Here is a 15,876-nt window from a genome sequence, read left to right on the forward strand (position 1 = left end):
TCATTGACATGATGCACTATTTCAAGCACAATGAAATATTCAAGAAACAGGTTGGGATGGTGTGATCAAACAATTTGAAAGGAAAAAAATATTTTAAGCCACAAGCCGTAATATTTTCTAAAGGAAAAATGAAATACTAGGCCCTTATTTTGCTAGAAATGTTTAATAAGAATAATTGGAAAAAAGTAAAATTTAAATAAAAGGTGGGCCTCATAAATCAATGAAATTCATAAGGAAAAGAATATTTTAAAGGATGAACTACTTCATCAATGTCACACATTAGTAGCTTATACCATCGTGTGAAAATAATTAAATGTTGAATCCATCTTGCGATCTTGTGCAGAGCAAGAAATGTAGGTCTATATATTCTATTGACATGTGATGTCTATAATAGACACACTACTGCAGGGAGAAAGGAAAATGAAAATCTTAACCCATCAATTTATGATGTAACCACAACAAGATTATATATTTTTCTTCTTGGCCATGTGTAATGAAAATGCATTTAGAGAGCTAAAATAAAAAAGCTTGGGCAAAGTGCAATCTTTTATTTCTATGTTTAAAGCTCCCTCCCTCTCATTTTAATAAAAAAAGGTTATATAAAGGGTGCAAGCTTGCATTGGATAAATAAATATTTCCAAATAAAAAAAATTAATTGTTTTCATTTTACTCTATATAGTTAGGGTTATGGTGATATTTTTTTGACAAATCTACTAGTTATTGCTAAATAACACATATCTTCATCTATAGCATGATGAATTGTTTGCATGAAAGCATACAAATTAAAGGTGCACAAATAGAAAATAACACCAGCATTTGCAAAAATCACATGCAAAGGTCACATCTATTATTTAATATCCATTATTTCTATTAGAGAAGTGTCATAGAGCTCACATATGTAACCTTCTTGGTACTTCCCATCATCAACTATAAAGCTTTAATAGGTCAAAAAAATTGAAAATAATTTAATGATGCATTTTTAGTCATACATTTTTCTTCATCTTTACACATGTCATGTAATGAGATGCTCACCATTGGATACCATCAATACTATCACCTCAAATACCATTCCCTTCATCTTTATCTATGCAAGCACATATTATTGTAATCAAATGTAGTCACAATGCTAAATGTTATCAAATTCCTTATAGTGCTCTCCAATTTCACAATATATTTGTATCTTAACTACATTATAGAAAGTAATTTAATATTACTATATATACATCATTTATGAATTATTTATATCCAAATTTTTTATTTTGTCTAAATGGTTGTCATTGTATATGTTGAAAAGCCCTGTTTATAGCCTCCAATCATAGCAACATGATGCCAAGAAGTTTCTAGTTGCTTCTTATCCATTTAAATAAATGAATATGAGTTATTCAAACATACAAAATTGAAGGCTATGTTACAAAGTTACAAATATAAAATTCTAAATAAAGTGAGAGAAACAATAAATTACTAAGGGGAATTATTTAACTCTACTAGGGGGTTGAGACAAGGTGATTCCCTTTCCCCCTAGTTGTTCATCATTATGGCAAAGGTTCTTGGAAGAAATTTTATGTTCGTGATGGAGAACGGTTAAATAAAAGGTATCAAGTTGGCCACAACTCTCCCCCTGGAGGTGATCCAAAAGTTTGAGGAAGGTACCTTTCTCTTTGGGACTACTTCTATAAGAGAAGCTAGATACTAGAAGAAGCTCCTGGATGAGTGTGTTTCAGTTTTAGGTCAACATATAAACTATCATAAGAGAGATTTAATTCTTCAACACTGAGAGTTGTCTACAAGATTGGATCACAAGAGAATTATAGTGTGGAAGGGAAAACCTCCTTGAAACTTATTTTGGATTACCCCTTACTATCAAGGAGGTCACTGCTTAGTTCTAGATCTCAATTGTGGAACATATGCAAATTAATCCTACTATATGGAAGGAGAAAGTGCTAAGAAGTGCTGGTAAGTTAAAACTTCTCATAGCCTCCTTACAAGGTACCCTTGTTAATTTCTCATCCCTAATTAAAATGTCTTGAAAAATTAGAAACATTATAGAGAAAATCCAGCACAATTATCTATGGTCAAAGAGAGAGGAGAAGTCTAGGATGAGTCTTATGACCTAGGAGAAAGTTTTCAACCCCAAATCATAGGGAGGACTAAAAATGAGGAGAATAGTTTAACTTAATATTGGTGCTTATTGAATATATATGATGGCAATTGATCTGGAATAAGATAAGCTAGTGCAGAATCATGAAGGCTAAATACTTGAAGAATAATGACCTCCCATTGGAGTCAAGAATTTGGATCAATATTTTTAATAGTCAAAAAATCCTAAGGAATGGTATAAGATGGGTGAATGGGAAAGGGAATAATATTAGATTTTGGGTGGATAGCTAGATTGGAAACACCCTAGGACAATCTCAATTTAGTCTACTGAGGAATTCTTATGGAAACGATCTTGAGATATGGGTGAGAAACTATATAGATGACAATTAGAAGCGAATAAATATTTATCAGTTGATCCCAAACCAAAATTTATCTTAGGGACTTTAGAGAATAATAGAAAGAGATAGGGTCCCAACTTTCACTTCAAAAGATGAGGTGGTTTGGAATCCAAATGCCTCTAGGGATTTCAGTGTTAAATATGCTTATAATATCATTATTAGGCATGAGGAATGTAGGGACTATAAATATGTCTCAAACATAGGAATAATACCAAAGGTGAATTTCTTCTAGTGGACTTGACTACATGGAAGCATACTTACAATTGATAACCTTAAGAGAAGAGGATTTTGATTTGTCAGTAAGTGTGTATTGCATCATAACAAGGAAGATATTATCATGAACCTTTTCATCCATTACACCTATGCCAAGGAGGTTTGAATGGATTTTTTTTATAGATTCAAGTTTCAATTAGTTTTCAATGGTGATCTTCAGCAATTCATTCTAGGCTAAGAGCCTATTCTACTCCCTTATTAGAGTGTCATGGAAGGTTTTACCCCTATATGTGTGCTGGTGGATATGGAAGGAAAGAAATAATTACACTTTTAGGGATAGATCATCTCCTCCCCTTGGTAACCCTTTAGATGATTATTAACTTACTACATGAATGCATTCCTTAGTGAAGCCACCCCCCCATCTCCCAACATCACAAGACTATGTTATTGTAGATAACATGGGAATAATGGATTTGATATCTAGATTTGATAATTCCAAACTTTTAGCTACCCCCTCCCTCTGATTCAAACTTAAGTTTTATGAATCCACAAAAAAGGTTCATAAGAAAGTGGGTGGTGTTATAAGGAATGGCAAAGGTAATGTGGGGATGACCTATGTTGGAAACTATGCTGAGAATACTAGAAACTTTGATGAAGCTATGGGGTTATTTTAGGGGGTCAAACACACTAGCTTAATTGAATTCAAAACTTGGTGGAGGAGGGAGATTCACAACTTATTATCAAGGCAATTAAAGGGAAAAATAAATTTAGCTAGAATGTTACCCAACTCATTAAGGATGCCCATACTCTCCTCTCAAGTTTTTAGGAAGTGGCTATTAAACACATTTACCATGAAGATATCAGATGGTAGATGCATTGGGAGGGATCAGACATACGATGACTAATATGTGTAGTTGGGATAACTTTGATAGGTTGCGAGATCATATCCATGTCTTAATTAAAAATGACATAAAATAATCTTGTGGGGTCAAATAATTTATGAAATAAAGTTACCACCGTTCTGGCAATCATTATTTGGAGTTTCAAGAAGTTGGAGTAGAGGAAAGAGATTCTTGAGAAGAGATTTGAAGATATCACTAGGTTTGTGGTCATGGTTTTGCACTCGATAGTGTCGACACTTCACCTCCTTGCATGTTGAGAAGGAAGGCCTTACTACTACAGTCAGGGTGGACACCACTAGCTCCCTTTATAGGTTCCTAGCAGATGATTGGTTGTAGCTATTGTTGGCCAAACTAGAAGGGAAATATAATAATAAGGAGAGTTAGCTCTCCTTCTATTTATAGTCTTAGTTTTTGTTATGTTGTTTATTATGGCACTCTTTAATTATAGGCTCTATTCATGGTGCCTCTTTAGTCTCTCTTTTATTATGGGCTATGTATATATCATGTTTAAGTTTTCTCATAGTTACTTAATCATCATCATATTTTGGGACACTTTGAAGTGGGGATTTTTGAAATTAAGAAGTAGGATAGGTTAGAATGTCCTATATCTAACTTGTAAATATTTTGTGGCATGTTTCTTTTCTAGGTCAGATTGTTAGAGTCAGGTTGTCTTTACACCAAAAAACTGATATGTCAATGCTCAATATTATAGTACACAGGAGGCGGTTAAACCCTTGTCACAAATCCTGAGGGGAGCGTACCAATCTCCCCCTCAACGTTACTTAAGGGTCTGAGGATTTGAACTTATGACCAAGCTCTAATACCACTTGTTAGACTGGGTTTGCCATTGCACCAAAAGACCAATCTATCAATGCCTAATACAACCATTCAACTTATAGTAGATAAGAGGTGGTTAAACCATTTTCACGAATGACGAGGGGACTGTTGAATAATTTATTTATTTTACAGAAAAAATAGATAATACACCTTACAATGTGAAGAGAAAAACATATAATATGGGGCATATAAATAACTATCAAGGGATTTCAAATTCATTGAAATTTTGAAAGAAAAGAAAGAATGAATTAGGAGGGGTGGTAAACGTCAAGAAAATTAAATAATGGAGTCTAAAAATATGAAAAAAATGAGAAAGTGGACTAGTGATATTTTTTGTGAATATGAAGTGATTAAAATATTGATATCAAGCAATTTTTAAAATTAAATGAGAAACAATAGAAAGTAATATGTTTGAGAAAAATTTTCAATCAATGCATTATGTTTAAGAAAAGAATCGTATACTCTATAATCAACATATTAAGGATGAAATGTTATTTGATAAAAAGACATATGTCTTTATCTAAAAAAGTTACATTTTATTAAACTATCAATTATAAATATGGAAATTCTTGTTTGTCAAAATAAGGGTATATTGGATATGAAGTAAGAAGAAAAGGGTGACGAGTAATGTGGAGTGATTAAAATGAAAATAAATATGCAATGAAAAATATCAAAGTGGATATGTAAAGAAGAAATATAGAAAAAGTATGAAGAATGCATGTGGCTCATATTAAAGAATATATACAACATATAGTATGAAATTTTATTCTTAAATAAATGAAATATATATAAAATATATACTAGTAAAGAAGTGTATAGATAAGAAGAAAAAGAAGAAGAAGAAAAGAAGGGAGTGTATTCAATTGTCCATCATCAGTTGAATAAGAAACATTAACAAGGTGGAAAAGAGGTTTGTGTGTAGTGAGTCAATGCTCATGAGGACAACACTAGGGGATGGTGCTTCCAGTAGGTTGGCACTTGTGAAGTCTAGGAGTTAGAGCTTCCATTGAGTCGATGCTCATAAATATAGGTGTTTAAACCTCTAGTAGGTTTGAGCCTACAAATCATTATAAGAGGCCAAGTTTATATAAAAGAAATTGTTTGTCATGGTTTTCTCCTACATTTAGTGAGGTATTATTATAATAACAACTTTCCTAAATTAAAACTTTTTATATGAGGTTGCAACATGAGTTGAACTTCTAGTGGGAGATTGTTGGATATGGAGTCCAACTCTTCATTTCATACTCCCTGGTTGTTTGTTTTTTGTTTGACTCTTTGTCTTCTATTGAAGACTATTGTATAAATATAAGTGCAAAGCCCTATGTATATAAGATACAATGACTAAATAAAGTATTTTTTATGCTCTTAGTGTGGACATACCACAAGTTATGTTGAACCATGATAAATCTGGTGCACTTGTCATGTTTAGTTTATCTAGTTTTTTTACCTAGATTTAATCTTTCTTCATGATTATGTGAATATTGAGAAAATCATTAAAATAGAAGAAGAAAAAAATGAACTAGGAGATTGATAACCATTTATAATATGTACTTAGATGGTTACATTATGTGGGCCTTCATAAGAGGGAAAAAGTGCTACAAAATGGTCATCAAAATCATGAATTATCATTCTTGACATTAGTATATTATGCTTGAATTTGATCAATTAGGATGAAACAAATCATCAAAAAGATAGGAAATTTGAAGGATTAAAAATTTATAATAAAAGGGTGTTGACATATTGGCATCTAGCTAATCTAAGCCCTCATACAAAAATGAGTGTAGAATACAATGTGAAATTGATAATAGGTGTAGTTTTGACATTTCATTTGCATATAAAGTGAATTTATCTTTTCGTAACTTGCATATTTTGTGTACAATATGTTCTTTTCAAAATTTCACTTATTAGGGTGTATTAATGAGAGAATATCAAGAGGATAATAAGTTAAATGTAATTATTTATTTTTCTTAGTTAGAACTCAAATTGCTTCATATAATTTTCCCATTTTAATATTTCAATTGCCTTGTATATGTAACTTGACTAAAATATGCTAGTAAAAAATGATTAAAGGCTATTGGATTTTCTAATGTTGTTTAAAGATGCTAATTTATAAAGGACAATAAATTAACTTTATTGATCAATCCTATATAAATTTTGAATGTATAATTTAAAATTATTATATTACGTACATTATTGTTGGCAAAGAAAAATTTTATGAGTTATATTTAATTTGAATTACTAATTAATTTATAAAATAAAATTTGAAATTCAATAAATCCAATATGTATAAAGACAATGATGAAATTAAATAAATTAAAATGATTGTTAGATCTAAGGGATAATACATTTTTAAAACAATAAATGTTAGATTTAGAAAATAAATACAATCAATAATAGTAGTTATCTTCATGATGAATAATTATTGTCTTTATTAAAGATTATAAAATTATTAATCTCTCAAATTGAAGAATGGATGGTAGCAATCTATAAGCTACCTCACATTCATAATATTTATACTATAATATAGATCTAAATGAAATCTTTGGTTGTAAAAATATCACATGCCTACATATAATGTGACAATCTAATTGTTAGCATGAATGATGATGATATTCCTATGGGGGAGTATCCTAGCGCTAATGTTGATGATATTCCTATTGTTGGTAGGGTTATTGTACAATGTTCATCATTTACAAGATGTACTATTTAAAGCACAATGAAATATTCAAGAAATAGGTTGGGATGATGTGATCGAATAATTAAAGAAAAATTATTTAAAGCCACAAGCCATAATATTTGCTAATAGAAAAATGAAATACTAGGCCCTTAATTTCATAGAAAATTTCAATAAGAACAATGTAAAGATTAAGTTAAATTTAAATAAAATTCAAGCCTTATAAACCAACAAAATTCATAGGGAAAAGAAGGGGCGCAAGTGCCAAAGTTCTTGCCTTTTTTATATTTCTAAGAAAACTAGTAAAATTTGAACATGTTGGTAGCAATATATTTGGAGGTTTGAAATAGTTTGAGAATAGGGTGAGTGATATAAAGTACTAAACTAATAAGACCAAAACTTGTCTAAGGAATAAAGAGACATGATAGTTGTGAATATGCTACTATTCAAAAATCATTGAAACGTCATACATGTTGTCAAAATCATAATGATAGTGTTGTGAAGGAATACAATTTTATAGTTTGAGCATATAAAATAGAGATAGAATCGATTATGTTCCAATTAAGATGAGTTTGTCAAAACATGTCAACCACAAAAATATGGACATTGCAGTATATTTGGTCACTTACCTATAGAAGAGAAGAGAAAAGGATTATGCTATTATAACTATATGAAATGCATTTAAAAAATCCAAAAAAACTAAAAAATTGTTCTGTAGAGTCACATAAGTCTTTGGCTTTTGTAATCGTTCGTTTGTGTCAAAATCTACAACTAAGTCACCAAACCTATGGAGAAAGTAGTGATCAACTATTGAGATAATACTAGTAAGATAAATTATTTGTTTTTTGTATCTTTAGCATCAACTATTTATACTCATAGTAATTCAAACACCTGTATTGGTGATAGTGTTTTTTTTCTTGATTGTAGTGAGTATTTCCTCTTTTTGTAGCTACTAGTGGATTTCTTTAAATTTGTACTTGAATTCAAGAGGTTTACTAAGTCATTTTGATTATTATCTGTAATCATATTTTTGAGACAACAGAGTGACATTCTTTCATTGATACTATCTTTTGGATTCATAGATATTTGAATTTGTGTAGATTCCATAACATATTTCTGTCTCAATTTCATGCAAAGGTCTTTCAAAGCTTCTTCTTGAATTTTAGCATGATTCAATTTGAAACACACAAGTGGCTCAAAGTATCCACAAAGTGAATTAGTATCATGGAATTTAGTAGTGTGTATGATTTTGTATTTGATGTTTTGTTGAAGTGTAAGTATTTCTTGCCTCTTGTTAATGACCAAACACATATTTGTATATTCAACCAATTTGATAACTAGTGAATGCAAAATACATCTCCCCAAATTCCTATTTCAATAATGCTTGTTGTTGGGTTTGTACATAGTTGTATTCTTCACAAATATGCTTGAACACTTGTAACTCTGTACAACTCATATAATGTTTGGGATTCCAATTCAAGGGTTTATAAGTCAATAGATTCTATTTAATGTCTTTACAAATAGATCATGAAATATTCAATAGTGCCTTTGTATAATTGACTAGATGTATGCTTGTTGTTAAGTAAGTATTCCATTAAGTCGAACAAGAAATCTCCAATGTTGTATCTAAATGTGTCTAATCTATATAGCCCTTCTTTCTTCAGTATGATGTTAGTATTATGTTGATCTAGTTATTTTGAATTGTATAAAACTCTACATCTTTGACTTCAAATTGTTGTACTTGTATTGATCTTTCTACAGTTTTTGCTTTGTTGTCTATAGGTTGAACTATTGGGGCATAGTTTTGAAGATATTTGGAAATTTTGAGGTTCATCATAAATGCAATAAATGCTTGATATTGGAAACAATGCTTCTAAAAAAATTCTATTAGAGGACCAGTAAAAATCAATTTTGTTAAATGTAGTACATGAATATATTTGAGGGAAAAAATAGAGAATTCTTTGTAGTTATCAGACAATGGTAGGGAAAGAACCTTTGTATCTTTGACACAATGTTGTTCTGACTACTTGTTGACACAATTTTGCAAAGTCTGAGAGTGTTGCAAAGTCTATAAATGTAAATTTGGGGGTATCAAACTCATAAGAGTTTTGAATATCTAGACATTGACCCAAAAAGAATGTCAAATTTTCAATATAAAAATTATATAATAGAATAGCAACATAACACTTTTAAAAAATCATTTACTTTTGGAGAAATATTATCTAATCAACATAGATGTAAAATTTAAGTATTATTGTATATTATGGTATATTGGTAAATTGATTAAGACCATAGATATAGAAATTTGAAGAAATTATTAGTGCTCTTTGTACCTATGACACAATGTTGCTTTGACTAGTTGTTGACACAATTTTGCAAAGTCAACAAATGTAAATTTGGGGAAATCAATTGACATGCTCCACAAATGCAATAAATGCTTGATATTGGAAACTGTGCTTCTAAAAAATTATATTAGAGTAGCAATGAAAATCTATTTAGTTAAATTTAGTACTTGAGGGAAAGAACAAAGAATTATTTGTACTTGCTACACAATGTTGTTCTCACTACTTGTTCAGACAATTTTTTAAAGTCTAAGGGTGTTGCAAAGTATCCACATGTAAATTTGGGGTAGTCAATAGATTAGTTTTAGAATATTGCATAAAAAAATTCATATGGAAAGATGTCTATAAAATTCTGATTAAATGAAATAAACATCTTTATGTTTTCAAATTTTTGATTAAATAGAAAACTATAGAAGAAGAAAGAAACATCAATGAATTTCTTTGCTCTAAAATAAAATTGTTAATGAATAATAAACTCATAGTTAATAGATCTTGCTAAAAAAAATTGACATTAAAAAAACTAAGAACCAAAATATAGACTGATTAGGAAAAACAAAGAATAAATCACCAAGAATCTTCTAGAAATTCAAATTCAGTGAATGTGGAAAAACATTTGGACATAGAAAGAATAAGAAAATATGAATAACTTGATACAAATAATTAAAACTAATATGAAAGATCCAAGATGGGATTTTCTATATAAGTGCCTTGCTATAATAGACCTATAGATGGCACATGTTCATACACCAAAATCATCATATTCAACACTAGACAAAGATGTCTTTTCCAATTGGACTTAACAACTAGATTTGAAATCTAATTTTCTATTTTTGTCATGAGTGATTCTAAAGTAATGGTTAATACTTATGAAAAATAATTTTATACAGTAAACAAAGAATTTTACATTCTTATGTTTCCAATAAAACCATTAAACATCATTGTATTCAAAATATCCATGCAATATGCAAATGTATGTAAGCTCCAAAAGTCTATTTTTTTAATATGGATCTATTTCCATCAGTCTTTAATGTTTCTTGTAGTCTAGAATCATTCTAAGGTTGTCACAATAATATGCCACCCTTATATGCTTGTAACAATAGGATGTGCATGTCACTCAACCCTTATATACTCTCATAGCCTATTGCAAAAAATAAAGCATATGGAAAATTAAAACATGCCAATTGCTTCTCTCATCACATATTAATTTATCACCATTTAGTGACACCTTCAAGTATTTATAGATATTTCTATGACCCTATGAATTTGAAATTGAGGGTCGATTATGAACTATTAGACATAGAAAATGATAAGATTGTGCAAAGGATGAACAAAACATTCAATGGTTTATGCTGATCAAACATAAAATAAAAAGTTGAATAAATAGAAGGTCAAACATTTTCAAACTTCTTTAGAGCTCAAACAAAAGGAATGATTACACTCACATTATGAATGATGAAACAAAAGAATTAGCTTCATCAGAAAAATATAATGTTATTTAAGTTCAAATTAAATCATTGTTGTATTATTTGATTTAGTAAATTAAAAAATAATGTTGAACAAAAATAAAGAATATTTTAATGTAAGAGTTAGAAGTATGCTTGACACAATTTAAAGATTTTCATAGGCTTTGAGTCCTTCATTCAAATTTTGAAATTCATGTGCATAATGAATTTTTATATGTTAATTACTTAAAATTATATTCGTGTAAATCTAACAAGAGGTTTTGCACATGTTTTTTCTTATATTTTTGAGTACTTGACCTCGCAAAGAACTTCGCTCTCTAGCTTATTAGAGAAATTCAAATGATTCAATAGAAAAATAAACTACAACGACAACAAAGTAATTATTAAAGGTTAACATAATGGTTGATCTAATCCTCAATCTTGTAACATTTGATCCACAAGTAGATGGAGTATTTAAATTACTATCTATCTATTCAAAACCATGATTAATATATTATCATCCATGAAAAAGCCAAGCATTTAGAACAATTATCCTAAAGTCAAATCTTTTTAAAGATAAAGATATCCAACTATTTTCTATAATATTAAACCAAAGATAGTTATCAAGTTCAAATACATACAAAGTAAGTAGGAATGCTTAGAAAAAAACTATAATTATAGAAAGGAAGGAAGAAAGACTATAGAGTCCATATTAATAAAACTAAATCTATACGTAGTGATGTAGTTTGAATTCTTATTTCTATTTATTAAGGTTAAGAATGATGAATAATGAATTAGTAATTGTAGGATATTATAGTACAAAATATGTGAACAAATTTTGAGAGTTGTAATGTATTGTAGTATCTTCAACTTCAATCTAAGCTTGTGGTAATGAGATAAATCAACATATGCCAACTTTTTTAGCTGATTAAATGAATGAGGCAACACCCTTTGATCCTTTTAAAAAGAATGCTTCTCTTATCTAGTATACTATGTTTGGGATTTAAATTATTTTATCTACAATACAAATATAAATTCCTATAGTACATCACCATGTTTATTCTCAGTGAAAAATTCTTACAATTGGCATCAATATTGATTCCTATGAAGTTATGTTTAGAGTCTACAAAATCTAAGTCTGAATTATTTTGGCATTATTAAGATGGAGCTACAAACCATCTTCTATGGTTTAGTGTGTTGAAATAACTCCGTTAGAAACAAGGTATGCAAGTAAAATGATAAGAGTGGTTTCCAGTTTGAAGAATATTTTACAAAAGAAAGATCAAATAATGAACTTAAGATGAAATATCAAAATTTTCAAGTCCAACTAATTTTTTACATTGAAACACGCTTGCCACTACTAAAATATGTTTCTTACCACACTACAACCAACAATACCCCATAAAACTTGGTTTTCTAGGTCTAGACACCACTTTTTCACAATTATAACTTTAGTAAACCTAGTATGTCATAATATTATCTCTTTCAACTCAATTATTTCATGTGAATTATCTTTTTGTAATATAGCTCTTGCCTAGCTAAGTAAGGCTCCTCTAATGCTTGAATATATCGTGAATAATTTTTTGTTTAAGCTTTATATAAATTTATCACCATTAACATTTAAAATTATGTTGTGTGAACCATCCTCAAGTTTTAAAATCTTATTTTTCATAAAAAAATTAATTTTCATATTTATTACAGAAAAATGATGTGTTTAATTTTATACATTTTTTCAACTAATTAATTTTTCACTTGCATCCATTTACTGTGATCACACCATGCACATAAGTTTGTGACCAAGAGAAATCAAACATGGATTATGCTACGTGAAATATTTTATCAAGGGTTTTATTGACATGTGATGCTCAGATTGAGAAAATCTTACACAAAAAAACATATAGCTAGTTATGGAAAGGTGGAGATATTAAAATTTGAGACTTACAAGACTTTTACAATGGAAATTATGTGTGTAATAAACATGTTTCACTTTTTATAAAAAGTATAATTATTTATTAAGTCATTTCTTCAAAATGATTATGTTTCACATTATATTCATGTTACAAGATAGGGGGGTCATTGTACTAGAAGATTGATGTTTCAATGCCTAATACAACCACTAGTATTATAGAACATGGGAGGTCATTAAGCCATGTCAAGAATCCGGAAGGGGAACATTGGCGGTTAGTCCAATAATCCCCTCATCATCATTACTCGAAGATATTTGAACTTGTGACCAATCTCTAATACCACTTGTTACAAGCTAATATTTCCATTGCACCAAAAGATTGACCTTTCAATGCCCAATACAACCACTATATTTATAGAACATAGGAGGAAATTAAGCCATGTTATGAATCTCAAAGAGGAATGTTGGTGATTAGTCCAATAGTTTAGTAATTTTATAGTGGTAGTATACACATATGTTTCCCTTGTTATGCCTTAGATAGAATTTCAAATTTCAAATCAATATGCCCTATTTAATAGAGCTATATTCCTTGCACAAGTCGGATATGACATACTTTGTTCATTCTCTCTTACTCAATTTGTCATTTCATCATATCTAAAAACATTAGATTGTAGATAGGAACTTTGATGTTCAGAAAATAGTAGATAAAAGAGCTTATCGAAATCCACAATAATTAAATAATAAATTTGTAACTTAAATAAAATTTAACCCCCATAATTAAAAAATAAATAATTTTGATCGAAGGTAATTATTTGTCACAATTATTTTCTTGATCATAGGAGAGACCATTGACTAAATTAAGACTTTACAAGCATGGCCACTTTCAGAGCCACTAATTTTGCACTAAATTTGTGAAGAAAGCCACAACCTACTCTTGATGAATAGTGCATTGAATTTTAGGAACATCTAGTGGTAACTTTGGACAACCAAATGTTTCTAGACTTTGTAGGTTTGATAGATCATAAATACCCCTTATGTTCTTCAGCACTTGACTATATTACAATTCTATCATATTGACTTTACACAAAAAATCTACAATTTTCCTCAAAAAGTTTTTTTTTCTTGATTTCAATATTTTTAGGTCTACGAAAAATATCTTAATAAATTTATATCATGGTTACACTAGTCTTGCTTAGATTTATGACCTTGAGATTCCCCAATTAACACACATATTCTGACCCAAAATGCAATTCACTAATTGGGTAGCTGGGAATCTCCATTGTTTGAAGATTAGCAAGTTTTCCAATTGAATTTGGTAAAGACTTGACTCCTTAAAATTATAGACATGAATTTTCTAACATATTAAAACTTTTTAAAGATTTAGGTAAAACTTTCATTTCAAGATAATCTATAATTTCAAGCCTAGTCAAGATGATAATTTTCTCAAGAGAGGTTAGAAAGCATGTTAGTAATTCTATGCCTATTTTAAGGACTTCCAATTTGTTGAGTTTTCATAATGCATCAAGAAGATCCCTTAGCATGGTGTCTTCTACATGTATTTTTCATTAGTAAGAAAAGTAGAAATTAATTGGTGTTGACCCATAATACAATCAGACATCTATACACTAATAATAAAAGATTACTAGTGCCCATTAATGAAAGATGTCATAAGATCATATCTTCCTTTATCAAAGAAAAAAACACCTAAGATAAGATCAGGAAGCTCCCTTATCCTAGTGTATTCCACATAGATTGGTTTTAGGAACACCTAATTTGTGATATTTAGTGTCAACACTTTCAATTTTAGGAACCCGTGATAAAAATAAATTCTTGAGAGTTGTGATGTATTGTAGCATGTTCAACCTTAGCTTAAGCTTGCAACAATGTGATACATAAAGATATTCCAACTATTTTAGTTGATTAAATGAAGTAGGTAAAACCCTTAGTTTCTCCTAGGAGCATAGATCTATGTGTCACATTATGGAAAGATACACAGGAAAATTTATATTGATAAAATAACAAAGATGAAGGACAATTTTATATATATATATATATATATATATATATATATATATATCATATTTTAGTAGATACAAATTTTGTTGGAAATCTAAATGGGAAAGTAAGTTCTAAGGGGAGGGGGGACGGGGGGCAGAGGGTGAATAAATACTTAAAACTTTTACCATAAAAACATTTTGCCATTCATCCTGTTGGATATCTGATTAAAAAGAGAGAGTACTATCAAAGAGGGAGATTGTTGATGAAGAATTTTTTCAATCATTTTTTTGTCACTGATGTCAAACCTACTATTTGTTGGAACAAAAATTGCTTATAAGATCCAAGTACTATCACTTAGTTGATTGATGAAGAGGAGTTAATCAACAAGATGTAACAAAAGCACCTAAGGGAAAGGTTGAGTTATGGTTTTGTAATGAAGTGAAAGGATCAGTTAAGAAAATGGTAAAATAATGTATTGATAATATACTTGAAGATATAGAGGTTGGTCACACTTAGAAAGACTAGAGGAATAAATTGTAACAAGGTTGTCTGCAAAGCTTAACTAAGTTCATTAGTGAGTGTCGAGCAAGCTAGTTCATGTCGAGCATATTTTTAATTAGTGTCGAGTAAATGCAAAATCTAGCGTGTGTCAAGTGATACAGAAGGATTTGAGCATATTCAAGTGTCGAGCAAAGTAATAGGTGCCAAGCATCAAAAAAACTTAGTGGATGCCGAGTGAATCTGCAATAGGTGTCAAGCATCAGTAAAATATAGTTGGTGCCGAGTAACACAATATGTGTCGAGCACTAGAATTTCAATAATGTCGAGTTGTTGCATTATTTGAAAAGTCAAAGATTCACCAAATCTGAGCTAACAAGTTTGTTACCTTGAATTTTGTGAACCAGATAGAGGATAAGGATGATGAGTTGGAGGTACAGAATTTTAGATAAACCATTTTTAGGAAAATTCAAGAGGATTCTTCATGATGTTTCTAGAAGAAATAAGATATGGGTTAGATTCAATGAATCTTACCTAATCCATTCAAACTGAAATTAAAGGAGGGAAGA

The 15,876-nt window shown here is 29.7% G+C and overlaps 1 pseudogene across 1 annotated transcript in view; it reads right to left on the reverse strand.

Annotated features, from left to right (window-relative positions):
* Positions 1-15,876, reverse strand: part of LOC149545653 (disease resistance protein RPV1-like) — a 45,202-nt pseudogene that overhangs the window by 3,344 nt on the left and 25,982 nt on the right. The window lies entirely within an intron of this gene.

Source organism: Cupressus sempervirens, chromosome 7 (genome assembly GCF_028749045.1).
Source record: "Cupressus sempervirens isolate cs-2001-9-10 chromosome 7, ASM2874904v1, whole genome shotgun sequence".
In the NCBI taxonomy this organism is placed as follows: Eukaryota; Viridiplantae; Streptophyta; class Pinopsida; order Cupressales; family Cupressaceae; genus Cupressus; species Cupressus sempervirens.